Here is a 13,045-nt window from a genome sequence, read left to right as displayed (position 1 = left end):
TCATTACAGAGAATCATAGAAATGCATGGAAAATAGAGAGCAGGGAAATGGTGCTTATTTCTCCCACGTTAAGAAGAAAAATGAGACTGCTCTGTTTAATATTTGCTTACAGTTTATTGTAGTTATTACTTGAATGTTATATAGTTATTAGAATGTTATGTAGTTATATATAACGTGTTATATATTGAATGTTATAACAACATAGAATGTTGTTATAGTTATTACTTGACTCCTGCTTTATATAGGAAACCCCAATGCATTCTAGTTCATATTGCCCATATTATAGAACATAGAGCATAATTTCGCTATTTTAAACGGCATAGGGGTTCATAGTTGCATCTTGTCTTTGATAATGTAGTATTTTTCTTACCTGTACTTTATTTGATGCTGAGTCCTTTGGTAGGGGCAGTAGGGGCTCCATGCCTGGTCATTATGTCATACAACATGAGGAAGGGAATGTCAGAAGATGCTATCAGTTCTGATGCCTTATGCAAACAAAAAGGAGCAGTGCTTTTCTTGTGGACATAAGTGGGGGCTAGATTTGTAGGCCATGACTGACAGCACACACCTTCTAGTCTGATCACAATCTGTTTGCAGCCCCTAAAACAAGCCATGCTTCTCTCGGCTTATCCTTAAGTCTCTCCCCTGAAGGCTTTTCTCTCTTTTCCTGCCTTCGTTAAATGCTACTCAAATATTAAGGGCCTTGTTAGGCTGATCTCTTTAGTAAAGTTCCTTGTGCTTAGACTCTACTGATATTACCCAAACTCTCTTAATCCTAAATCGTGTCTGCCCACAATTTAGCACTTAATTGCGTGTCACATAGTATCATTTAGGGGAGACTTAAAATCTGGCAGTTCTTGATTGAACTTGATGGTCATCCTGTCCCTCCCTGGAAGACCACATAATGAGTTCCCTTTTAGCTCATGATATTACAAACCCCTTGTGTGCTAAGGAAGAAGCATTATTCTGCCCCAAGGTCACCACTGATCTTATGCAGCCTTGACTTTCACTGATGCTCCTTGTGCCTTATTGCTGCCCCAGGTGCGAGAACTATCTCACACTTCACACCATTCCCTGGAGTCCAGAGGACTTACCCAGACACTCAGCAGGATGAGAAACTGGGGGTGAACAAATGACAGTTAATTGGAAGGGCATGGCCTGCAGCCTGAGAGAAGGTGCTGAGTTTGGAGAGTAGGAAGGTGGTGAACTGGCCAACCAAGAGATCATGAATTTACAGCCTGTGACCACAATGTAAAGGAGGACCGGTCCCATTCCGCACCTGATCCTTAGGGACCTCAGGCCCCTGGGTTTGGCAGCTGGGATTGGGATTGTCCTGTGTCATCCACAATGATCTCTGCCAAAGAGGCCCTGAAGACACAGGCTTCCTTCCTGCTTGCCATCCTCAGAACGCCTCGGGTATCCCTGGAACTGACCAATCTATGCACTTAGAGCTGAGACTTGACACACGCCAGGTTCAGGGCAGTCCTAGAAGCAAGCAAAAGCCTCTCCCCTCGGGGTAGATCTGCAAGGCTGGCATCTTGAGAGCTTCATGCATAAGGCTGATTCACCAGCCACAGGAGCTTTAAGATCCATGTGTGTCCCCAGTAGCAAGGGCACTAACCCTGGGCTACCTGTCCCAGTCATCATTCTGGAGCCCTGATCTGAGGGCTATATTTAGAGGAATTCTGCCCCGACTTCCCTGCCAACCTAGAGACACACACACCCTATCTCAGGACCTCACAGGAACTCATCCTAGTCTTCAAAAGTGTCAGAGTCATTCACCCATTTATTCATCCATATACTCAGCAAATAACTATTGTGAATCTCCATGAGCCAGACACTGAACCTGGGGCTACAGTAGTAAACAAGACCATCCCAGACTCTGCCCTCAGGAAGCTAGCCAGTGAGTGCGGAAGCTCTATAAAGCAGACACTTGCAAAATCCTGTAATTACGGTGAGAGGAAAGAGAAATATTTTGGGAGATGCATGCCAATGGCTGTGGCCTGAAGTTTGACCTTTCCTCCAACAGGGAGTCATGATGGAAGATGCTTACCCACCCTTGTGCTGAGATAGGAAGGATAGCAGATGGGATGGCAGTGTCATTTAGAAAATTGCCTTCAATATGTCTATTGTTATAATGTAGGCTATAGAAAGTATAGTTCCACACAGTGTTTTATTTTTGGCCTTTTAGACAAAGAAGTTTTACGTATACTGGGGTGGCATGGGAGAGAATTATTGCAGGGTCCTGGAATTTACAAAGGTCAAGGAATCCAAGGTGGAAAAACCGGGGCATGGGGCCCACCAAGAAAATGCTTCAAGAAGTTCCCTGAGACCCTGGGATGGGGATTGCTCCTGCAATGCAGTGGGTGTCAGTCCTGTGGGTGGGCAGGATGCAGAGGCCTCTGGCTAGACCACTGGAGGTGCTGCCAGGCTCCCTGGGCTGGAGGAAGTCCTGCTCCTGTGCGTGCGAGCATCACCCTCCCATGACATGTGATGATCTCTCATGTTAACTGATGGCCTCAAGGCACCCACCAAACCTATGTGAAGCAACCAGCACCACGCAGAAGGCAGGACCTGATGGAGACTTGATGGAGTTTAATGGGATGACAAGGCTTGGCCTAGAGTGTTGCCTTCCTTTGGTGTGGCCCAGCATGCAACAGCACCCTCCCTGCTGCCAGCTGGAATGCCACCATGACTCACTTGGGCTCACCATGGCATCTCCAAACAAGACATTGGAATTTGTAAACTGTCCCCACTCCAGGGGCTGAATTCATGCCTTTTCACCTAGTCTCAAGGACAGGGATGCTTTAGAGCAGTGCTTTCCAAACAGTAATGTGCACACAAATCCCCTGGGGACCTACTGAATGCAAATTCTGATTCTGAAGGTCTAGGTGGGGCTGAGATGTCTCATTTCTAAACAAGTTCCAGGGGATGTCAATGCTGCCAATCTGGGGACCACATTCTGAGTGGCAAGACCTGAAAACATTCACCAAAGTGAGTGAAATTTAACCTGCACTTCTCCTTCCCAAGGGAGGATGATTGGCTCCACCATCTGGTGCTCACTCAGCAAGCAGTTGTTGAGCCCAGGAACTGAGATAATGGTAACACCATTGAAGGAAATCGTGAAGTTAGATACAGGAACTGTTTTAGGAGAAATAATAATAATAATTACCTTTGCTTGAATGCCTGACCTGTTCTATGATCTTGTTTGATACTTACATTTGGAAGGTAGGTATTATTAATCTTCATTAATTTCATAGTGGAATTAGGTTCAAAAAGGTGAAGTGATTTTCCCTGAGGTGTTACTGCTGGCTGGAAATTGAACCTGGTCTATTAAACTCCAAAATCTATCTGATCCCACTGTGAAGCTGTTCCTTGTTTTGGAGAGTGGGGAATTAGGGTTAAGTAGATTCAACATAGTGGTTCGCAACCCTGCCTGCACATTAGAACCACCAAGAAAAATTTAAAACCCCCCACACCCCAAACTCATTACAATAGACTCCTAGGGGAGAGATGCTCTATCCACATTTTTTATAGCTCTCCAGATAGTTCCAATGTGCAGACAAGCCTAAGAATCACTGAGTTAGCCCAACTCTTCTCCTAAGAAGTGAGCAATTGAGAAGCCAATAAATGAAATGGCAACTTTGTCAGAACTAGTATCTCTCCATTCCTTCCTCCAGGACTCTTTCCAATAAACTGGCTGAACATAACATGCTGTAGTGAGATGAAGCAGAATGGGAAAGAAAGTAGGATGCAGGAATATGCCAAGGGAAAATACATAAGGAGCCGAGAATCCAAGCCAACACTGGAGGCAACACACATTTAGGAGCTGAGGAGAAGATTCCAAAAGATAGAGAATTTCACCAAACTAAAATCCTTAACATCAAGAGCAACACTTCTTCATTTAGGAGTCCTCCTGTGCTTGGCATCTCTTACGCAACGGATGGATGAGTGAATGGAGGGAATGAGAAAGGTGGTGTGGCTCTAATGGACAAGAAAGTTCAGAAGCCAAGTTGAGTAGGAAACGGGTGTCACACTGGGATTCAGGAAAGGGATAATAACAGGAGAGATGGCTTTACCCAGTGTGAATCTACCAAAGTAAGGAGTACAAAAGTCAATGGCCTCCGTGAGGAAGCCATATTGTAAGGTTTTCTGATTAGGATGATTTTTTTTTTTTTTTTTTTTTGAGATGGCGTCTCGCTCTGTCGCCCAGGCTGGAGTGCAGTGGCCAGATCTCGGCTCACTGCAAGCTCCGCCTCCTGGGTTTACGCCATTCTCCTGCCTCAGCCTCCCGAGTAGCTGGGACTACAAGTGCCCGCCACCTCGCCCAGCTAGTTTTTTGTATTTTTTTTTAATAGAGACGGGGTTTCACCGTGTTAGCCAGGATGGTCTCGATCTCCTGACCTCGTGATCCGCCTGTCTTGGCCTCCCAAAGTGCTGGGATTACAGGCTTGAGGATTTTTAAATAATAGGATGGAATACACCAAGTAGAGAAATAAATGGAACAATCTGTTTGAAGCAAAAAAAAAAAAAAAAAAAAAAAGCTTCGGGCTACTCTAGGGACCATAATACACCATCTCTTGCCATAATCAAGAGAAAAGGTCAGAGGCCCCTACCATCTCCTCAAAGAGAAATCTCAGATAAACAGAACAAAGCTCTGAGTACTACACTGACCGACCACTGGGATGCCCCTGGGTAACTTTTCATCCTTCAAGACTGTCATGAATGTTAATTTAAAGTGAATTTCTCCTTTTTTTTTTTTTTTTTTTTTTTTGAGATGGAGTCTTGCTCTGTCGCCCAGGCTGGGGTGCAGTGGTGGGATCTCAACTCACTGCAACCTCCGCCTCCCAGGTTCATGCCATTCTCCTGCCTCAGCCTCCCGAGTAGCTGGGACTACAAGTGCCCGCCACCATGCCCAGCTAATTTTTTTTGTATTTTTAGTAGAGACGGGGTTTCACCACGTTAGCCAGGATGGTCTCGATCTCCTGACCTTGTGATCCACCCACCTTGGCCTCCCAAAGTGCTGGGATTACAGGCGTGAGTCACATGAATCTCTCCTTTTTAAACATTGAGGATAAAAAGCTATTGAGGATCAAGTGTGGTCCTCGCCCATAATCCCAGCATTTTTGGAGGCTGAGATGGGAGAGTTGCTTGAGGCCAGGAGTTCAAGATCAGCCTGGGCAACCTAGCAAGACCCCTTGATTGCAAAAAATAAAAATAAAGCTATTGAGCAATTGGTTGTGAGACTTACATGGCAGTCAAGTCTCTCGGAGGTTCTTTTGACCCCAGGTTTTATAAAAATGTGAGTCAGAAGGAGCCAAAATGCTAAGTGACGTTGGGCATTAGAAGTCCACACAGGGATATTGTTTTACACATCATATCACGATGTGTGTTTAAGTTTCTGCCTGGGATTTTCCATCTCACTCAGCAATGTTTAATTCATTGTCCGTGTCGATGTGGGTTTGATTATGAGATCACAGACACTTCAAAGATGACATCTCCTGAACCATGCCTTAGGCATGCTTCTGTGTGCAGGAAGGACATTTCCTCACCCATCCTTGCTCCCCTGGCCCACTTTCAGACCTCCACTGACACTTTGGGACTGGCTGGCCGATGTGCCAGTGTGTCATGCTGCTGGGGGCTAGAGAGCTAAGTGACCTACCCAGGAATAAACTCTTTGACTTCACTCACATCAGCACATCCCAGCCACAATGGGCCACAGAACAAAACTAAATATTAGCCCCCAATTTAAATATGTCCCTTGGTCCAGGTGTTGGGAGAAAATAATCAGCAACCTCAGCTGAGTGAGAAAAAGACAGCAGGTAGGGAAAATGGATAAACAATGGGAAACCCATCTCTCTGTCTATGCCCTATTGCTTCCCACATTGCTATTTCTCCAGGACCCAGAATTGACACCTCAGTTGGGAGAAGGCTCCACTGGTCCCAAGAAGCTGAATTAAAACCTGGCTTCTTGCAGTAGCAGCAACAGAAACAAAGTCAATGCAAACACTTCTCCAACTAAGAGTTACAACAGTGTTTAGAGTTGCCATCTTTTGTTTAAAAGCAGGGGTTTGTGATTAATCAGGAACCATGCTTTTAGTTCTATCACCATTTATTCATCTGAATTTTGAATGAGAAATGGAAAATGTTGTATTTTTCCAATGCTGTACAGAAAGGATAATGGTGCTGTAATGCCTAGCTGATTTTTTTTTTAAGTACTAATAAGAGATGTCGCATCCAAAATAAATAAATAAAGTCTTCTCTACTGGGTTTTAATCTTGTTTTTGAAGAAAACTTGGAGTCAGGTTTATTCTTTAACAATGGGATACCATGTTAGAGGTACGGGGATTCCCCTCTATGTCTGTAGCATCCCTACAAACTACATTTCTTAGGCCAATGCTATTATAGTGAGAGTTGCTAAGGCTGTGCTCAGTTAAATCATAATACTTCAGTTTACCAGCTCAAGAAGTTGAGGATGCAGCGTGGTCTAGTTTCAAGTCAACTGATGGGACAGATCATTGAATAGTTTGCCCAGTTTGCCCTTAAATTTCTTCTGCCTTTGCCCCGCATCCCAGCCTCAGTGATACCAAGAGAAAATAAAGTAGAGGCCAGGGGAATGGGAGGAGGTGTCAGGGCCAAGGGACTTTGAATCACTCTCCAGCTCTTGGCCGCCAATTGGTGTAAGGCAGGGGAACAGTAACAGGGAGGATTCCTAATAACCCCCAAAGGTCCTTAAATCAGGCTGAGCAGACAAAACTGTGCAGCTGGCAGATACTCAGTCTCCAGTTGAGACAAATGATGAGGAAGGGGCCTGAGCCAGCTGCCATCTCCCCAGTTGCAGAGAGCAGATGCACTTTAACACACCTGCCCCATCCCAGCCAGGCCCCTGGTGAGTAACTCAGATCCTGATCTACGCATGGGCAGTTTAATGTTACACATAATTTTCACCTCAAGGGTATGTAATTGGAAAGCGCCCACACTCAGGAATTCTACAAGACATTCTCAAGCTTCTCTGTCCCCTCACCCTCAACAAAGAGAATGGCAAGGACTGCAGGTCTGGAACAGAACATTCCTTTGCAGTGTGTTTTGAGCCCACTGGTGTTTTGGTTTGGTAAATCTTCAGACAAAAAGGTAGTAGATCGATCTGGGTGCCCAGCGAGTCCCATTCGCAACGGTGATGCCAGGCCATCCCACCTCCTCTTCCTGGCCCAATTATCACATCGAGCTCAACTTCCTGAGCTTGCGGCCAGCTTCCCCATATCTTTCACAGTGAGAGAACAATCCGATGCGTGTGGTTTACCCTCCGCAGAGGGCCTAAGGAAACGCGGCCATGCCAGTCCCCACCCCTCATTTTTCCCAACACTTTATTCTCTTTCTCATCTGAGCCTAAAAAGATTGAAAAGATTCTCCTACCTCTTTTCCTATCGTTCCTCATTGGAAAATGACTTTTTTTTTAAATCTTGAAGAAGCAAAAGGCGCAAGCGTGGGAGGCTGGATGATGCCCCAGGTAGTTTAGTGGATGGGATTTGGCACTCTCACCACCATGGCCCTGGTCTGATTCCTGGTCAGGGAAGCCTTTCTTCTTGCCAGGAGTGGTGGCTCATGCCTGTAATCCCAGCACTTTGGGAGGCTGAGGCGGACGGATCATTTGAGGTCAGGAGTTTGAGACCAGCCTGGCCAACATGGTGAAACCCTGTCTCTACTAAAAATATAAAATTAGCCAGGCATGGTGGTACATGCCTGTAATCTCAGCTACTCAGGAGGCTGAGGCAGGAGAATCCCTTGAACCTGGGAGGTGGAGGTTGCAGTGAGCTAAGATTACACCACTGCACTCCAGCCTGGGCAACAGAGCAAGACTCTATCTCTTTAAAAAAAAAAAAAAGAAGAAGAAGAAACAAAAGCTAGCTTCTCAGTGTTCAAAAAAAAAAAACAAAAATGAAAATTGTTAAAAGCTAAAGGTATTGCTAGACAATATGGCTCCTTGCACAGACACACTAGCACCCCTTTTCTCAAGACATTTTAGTGCCATCTGCAAGAACTTTGTTGCAATAAACACATAAATGTCTAGAACACTAATAGTGACCCCCTTAGGCGTGGTGCATTTGTACAGTGCACAACCTGCACACCCTTACACATTGGCCCATGACACCAGAGACCACATTATGAGCCTTACACTAGTATGATTTTAATTTAAAAGATGGAAAGGTGACAGGTGGGCATCTGATGAAAGTTGTAGGTAGGGATGGAGACTACCTGGACCCTCTGCTTTGTGAAGGAGGAACAACATCTTTGGATGCTCCCAGCTATTGAACCCCTTTTACTTCTAAAATGGATGAAATAATTTCAGGACTGCATTTAAAGGGAGCTAAAAACTTAGGGACCTCAGTGCCTCCTTTCATCACCCATCGTGTTCCCCCAGCAACGGCAGGCGGTGGAGGTTTGAGTGAGACTTTTGTACTCTGCGCTGGCTTGGCCCTTGGCTTCACTCTAGGGTATGCCTACCACAAAACATCCCCTCCAAGTGTCATTCTGGAAGTTTTGGCTCTCGTCTGGCGCCTTTTTGTCTGACTGTTTGCCAAACCAAAGAAGTCAGTGGGCTCAGAACACACTGCAAAGGAACATTCTGTTCCAGACTTGCAGTCCTTGCCACTCTCCTTGGCGGGGGTGAGGGGACATAAAAGCATGAGAATGTCTTGTAGAATTCCTCAGTGTGGGCACTGCCCAATTACATACTCTTGAGGTGCCAATTATTTGTAACATTAAATTGCCTATGCGTAGATCAGTATCAAGCAGCAATCTAGTGAAACAGTGCTATAATTTCAGATTAAAACAACACAAATTTAGAAACACCTACAAATGCAAGGTATTGTAGAAAAAATATGAAAATTGTGTTTTATCCTGTAATCCCAGCACTTTGGGAGGCCGAGACGGGCGGATCACGAGGTCAGGAGATCGAGACCATCCTGGCTAACCCGGTGAAACCTCGTCTCTACTAAAAAAATACAAAAAAAACTAGCCGGGCGAGGTGGCGGGCACCTGTAGTCCCAGTTACTCGGGAGGCTGAGGCAGGAGAATGGCGTGAACCCAGGAGGTGGAGCTTGCAGTGAGCTGAGATCCGGCCACTGCACTCCAGCCTGGGCGACGGAGTGAGACTCCGTCTCAAAAAAAAAAAAAAAAAAAAAATTGTGTTTTATCCATAGTTGCATTTTCCTTTCTCCATTTTGTCACCTAGTCCTTATGTCCTCTTACATATATTTGATGAACTGCCTCAAAATCTTTCTGGAAAGAGAGAGGTCCATTATGAACAAAGAGAGCTATTGGATCCTGACTTCATCATCCTGTACTTTCTGGCTCGGATGGGACTGTGCATCGTAAGATATATTTAAAAATAATAATAAAAGACAGTACCAGAACTGTTGCAGAGCTGGGGGGCATGATTTCATGCCCAGTGAGGAATAGAGATGGAAACTGCTTTAAGTGCACAGAAGCCCACTGGGAAATCCAAATAGATTTGGGCAGAGCATGGGGAGGGGGAGGAGAGAGAAAACATCCTAGGGGCAGAAACTCCAAGGAGAAAGTCGTAGAGGAGAGCAGCTTTATGTATGTTCATTTGTGATTGTTCCAGGCAGAGAGATGGAAGGTGCATTCACGTGGTATGGGAACAGAGAGGGGCACCCAAAGAGGAGATGCAAAGGAAAGACCAAGGAAAGACAATGTTAGGGCATGAACACTCAGCAAACGACTCTCTGGAAATAATAAAGGAGCTGCTGTAGAAAGAACAGGGAAAAGGTCATTGTATGAAAAATTAGGCTGCTTAAAAGCACCGAGAACACAGATATGCACGTCTTGCATCAGAAAGTTACCTAGTTCACAGTTCTTGAATGAAGTGAATGGTTTCCTCTGTACTCATAACTGCACTCCTTCTAATATCAAAGCAGAGAGCAGCGTGTCCCCTTATTCAAGCCAGGAGGAAGGTTCCATTTGGAAATCCGCAAGGTAACCAGTGCTGACTGAGAGGGGCAGACATCAGAATGGTGGCACCTCTACATGTTCAGCATGGTGCGTTAAAGATGTCATCCCTCATCACAACATTATAAAGGAAGTAAAGTTACCCCACTTTACACTGAGGAATCTGAGGCTCACAAACAGTGAGTAACATGCCTGAGGTCATACAGCTTGACAGAGAAAAGCCAGTATTCAAACTCAGGTTTATCTGACTTGGAATTCCATGTGACTTGCGCTGCCTTGTGCATACAATATGGCAAGGCTATATTTTGTGACCCCCGCTTAAGGTGTGGCTTTACAGGGACCAGGAAAAAGGCCAGGGAGGGAGGGTGGGTACAGAAGGAGGTGGTTTTTCCAAGAAGACCTGAGACTCACTACACACCCTCAGCCCTGACCAGGGCCACTGAGGCAGAAGGCTGCATAGGTGTCATGTCGAGGCAGCTTCAGGACGAGGTTCATAAATATGCATCATGGCCAAGTTGAGTGAAGGCATTAATGAAAAGCAAACATACAGGCAGAAGCTGGAAATATTGGACAGCACTAGAGTGGTTAAAAGTACAAAATTTGAAAAAAAAAAAAAGTATAAAATTTGAGTCAGACTTTGAGCAAGTTATTTAAACTCTGAGCCTCAGTTTGCTCATCTACAAAATGGGGACAATAGTATAATATAGGATTTTTGCGAATGCTCAACCATTTGTGGCAGTTATTATTCTCATTACTATCATTATCACGATTATTTCTATCAGGGACAGTGGCCCATTCGCATAAGGAAGTCATGGAGACACTAGTATGATTCCTTTCATTCCCAAAGCAGGCCACTCACACTGTCTCCTGGTGATTCATTTTCCTCCTTCAGGGAAACCCTAGCAGCTTATTTTCTCCTTATTTTACCAAGGAAAAAAAGTTGGAAGGAGACTTGCCTGAACCTCAAAACTCTTATTATAAACCTAGACCTATACACACTCTGCCTGAGCTGCTCAGGAGGCACTTGGGAGGAAGGATGTCCCAAGCAGACAAGAACCCTGCGGTCTGGCGGGTGTCCAGCGGGTGGAGCCAGAGAGCTCCCAGCCACGGGCCACCTTGCCGAAGGCTGATAAGTATTATCTGCACATCCAAGCAGGCGGGAGACCCAGAAAAAAGAAGACCTATGACATCTGCATGACTGGTTGTGGGATCATACATATATACATACATTTTAAATTCTGTGCTCATAAAAGTACATATGAGTTAGATTTTTGCCATAACAGAACAAGCCACAAAATTGAAATTTAAAAAGAAGGGGTAAGGAGGAGATATTTTAATTCAGTTTTAAATTTCCCTGCTATGGAATGTTTGCTTCCCGACTTTTAAAAAGGCAGCAGAGTATGTCCAAGAATTCTCACCTGGGAAGAAGGATATTCCAGGGAAACACATTTTTGTTTTCTCCTCACTGGGAAAAAGGGCAGCTGACTTTCAGAAAACAACTTGCACGTACCTTGTCTTCCCCACCCTCCCAACAGCCCCTCAGGCCCTTGCTGGAGTCTTACATCTGTGTGGAAGTTGTGTCAAATCTAAGACAATTTCACCCCAGGAGCAGTCGCTTAGCTTCCGAGTCCACACAGCAGCAACCTGCCCCATGGTTTTTAGTTTGACACTGTGTTGATCCTTTCCAGTTGTAAATATTTCCAAAAATATGAGTAGGGGCCAGAGGAAACAGGAGAAGAAAAAGATATATTTTTGTAGGATTATTGCTGGTCAAAGACCCTGGAATGCTGTGGAAACAGTGGCAAAGCAGTTGGCACCATGTCAAGAACAGAGAGAGAGACCTCAGTTACTGAAGCCAGGGGACCAGTTCCTTAGTGTTGCTTTGGCATTGATGCCTGAAGTGGGAGGAGAAAGCCGAGCCCACAAACACACAGAGCAGAGCGGGGCTCTGGGTATATAACTGTTAGGTGCCTCCCTTCAGCACCATCTCCTGAGAAGCACTCTCCCTTGTCGTGGAGCCAGGCAAATCTTTATCAGCCACTGCCTTCTGCTGCCGGGAAGCCTGCTAGAGTGGTGTAAGTACCCATCCTCATTTCTATTCATTTCCAACTAGTCATCATTTGGGGCTTGTCTTCACAGTTCTAAGTCTTGCTCTTTTTCTCTTTTTCTTCAGAAGAGAATGTTTTATATCACCAGAATTGATGAGAAGCAGCAAAATCAGAGTTCTGGTAGACTAGAAAGCAATTTACCAAAGCCACAGCTTCCTCCTGGAAGCTCAAAGGCAGGCCTTTATTCGTGATTTCTGAAGCAAGGTGCATGCAGCACCTGAGTTGATGTGGAAGCAGGTTTGCAGGGAGGTGTCCACCCAGTGCGCTCAATGAGTCCGAGTGAATCAACACCATTAGGAGTTTCAGGCTGTGTTCTTGAAATCATAATTCAGGCTGTGTTCTTGAAATAAGTTTGAGACAAGTGTCTACGTGACTCAAAAGAAAAAAGTGGGCCACTGGGAATGGCCCTTTCCAGTGATGGATTTATGTACTCCTCTGCATGTGCTGTCATGCTGAGGGGAATGTTCTTGTGCACCCATCGGGAGAACGAGTCAGTCACAACTGAAGCCACGAATTTGGCAGCTTCCTTGCAGCTGCACTCTCTGGTGTCTGCAATCAAGACTTCTGGGAGTAACGTTTTCTGAGGAGGGAAGAGTTTTAACCAGGATACAGGAATATCTGACAGCATTTTCTTTGTCTCCAATTACAGCTTTAAAGAAAACTGGGCATCTCCTGCTACTTAAAATCAAAAACTACATAAAATAAAGATTATAGTAAGTACCAAATAAGTGTCAATGCTGAAAGTCTCTTTATTATGCTAGAGCATGAGTGTTTAAATGCTTTCTTCTATATCCATATCCAACACTTCATATTATTTTTAAAAGTAATAGCTGAAGCATGGAAAATTGAAGACTTCAGGTCTCTCCAATTGCACAAACTTCTAGTACATGCTGGCAATAGAATGTATTTCATTTTGTGTAATAAAATAGAGGATATTAGTTGAATCGAAATCTTGATATTGCCTTGTA

General features: G+C 44.9%; 1 protein-coding gene and 1 long non-coding RNA gene across 5 annotated transcripts in view; one reads left to right on the top strand and one right to left on the bottom strand.

The window, feature by feature from the left end:
* Positions 1-13,045, top strand: part of SLC14A1 (solute carrier family 14 member 1 (Kidd blood group)) — a 57,836-nt gene that overhangs the window by 19,504 nt on the left and 25,287 nt on the right. Inside the window, exons 1-2 of one of the 4 annotated variants that reach the window (XM_045378288.3) lie at positions 11,952-12,044; positions 12,727-12,790. The exons of 1 other annotated variant lie outside the window; for it this stretch is intronic. The gene's annotated coding sequence lies outside the window, so the exon portion shown is untranslated. Of the gene's footprint in view, positions 1-11,951; positions 12,045-12,142; positions 12,791-13,045 lie in introns of those variants that run through there. 2 more of the 4 variants (XM_074022401.1, XM_005586815.5) reach the window with 2 other exon arrangements.
* Positions 1-13,045, bottom strand: part of LOC123570074 (uncharacterized) — a 97,821-nt gene that overhangs the window by 69,379 nt on the left and 15,397 nt on the right. The window lies entirely within an intron of this gene.

This window comes from Macaca fascicularis, chromosome 18 (genome assembly GCF_037993035.2).
Source record: "Macaca fascicularis isolate 582-1 chromosome 18, T2T-MFA8v1.1".
In the NCBI taxonomy this organism is placed as follows: domain Eukaryota; kingdom Metazoa; phylum Chordata; class Mammalia; order Primates; family Cercopithecidae; genus Macaca; species Macaca fascicularis.
This window is presented reverse-complemented; position numbering and strand designations above follow the sequence as displayed.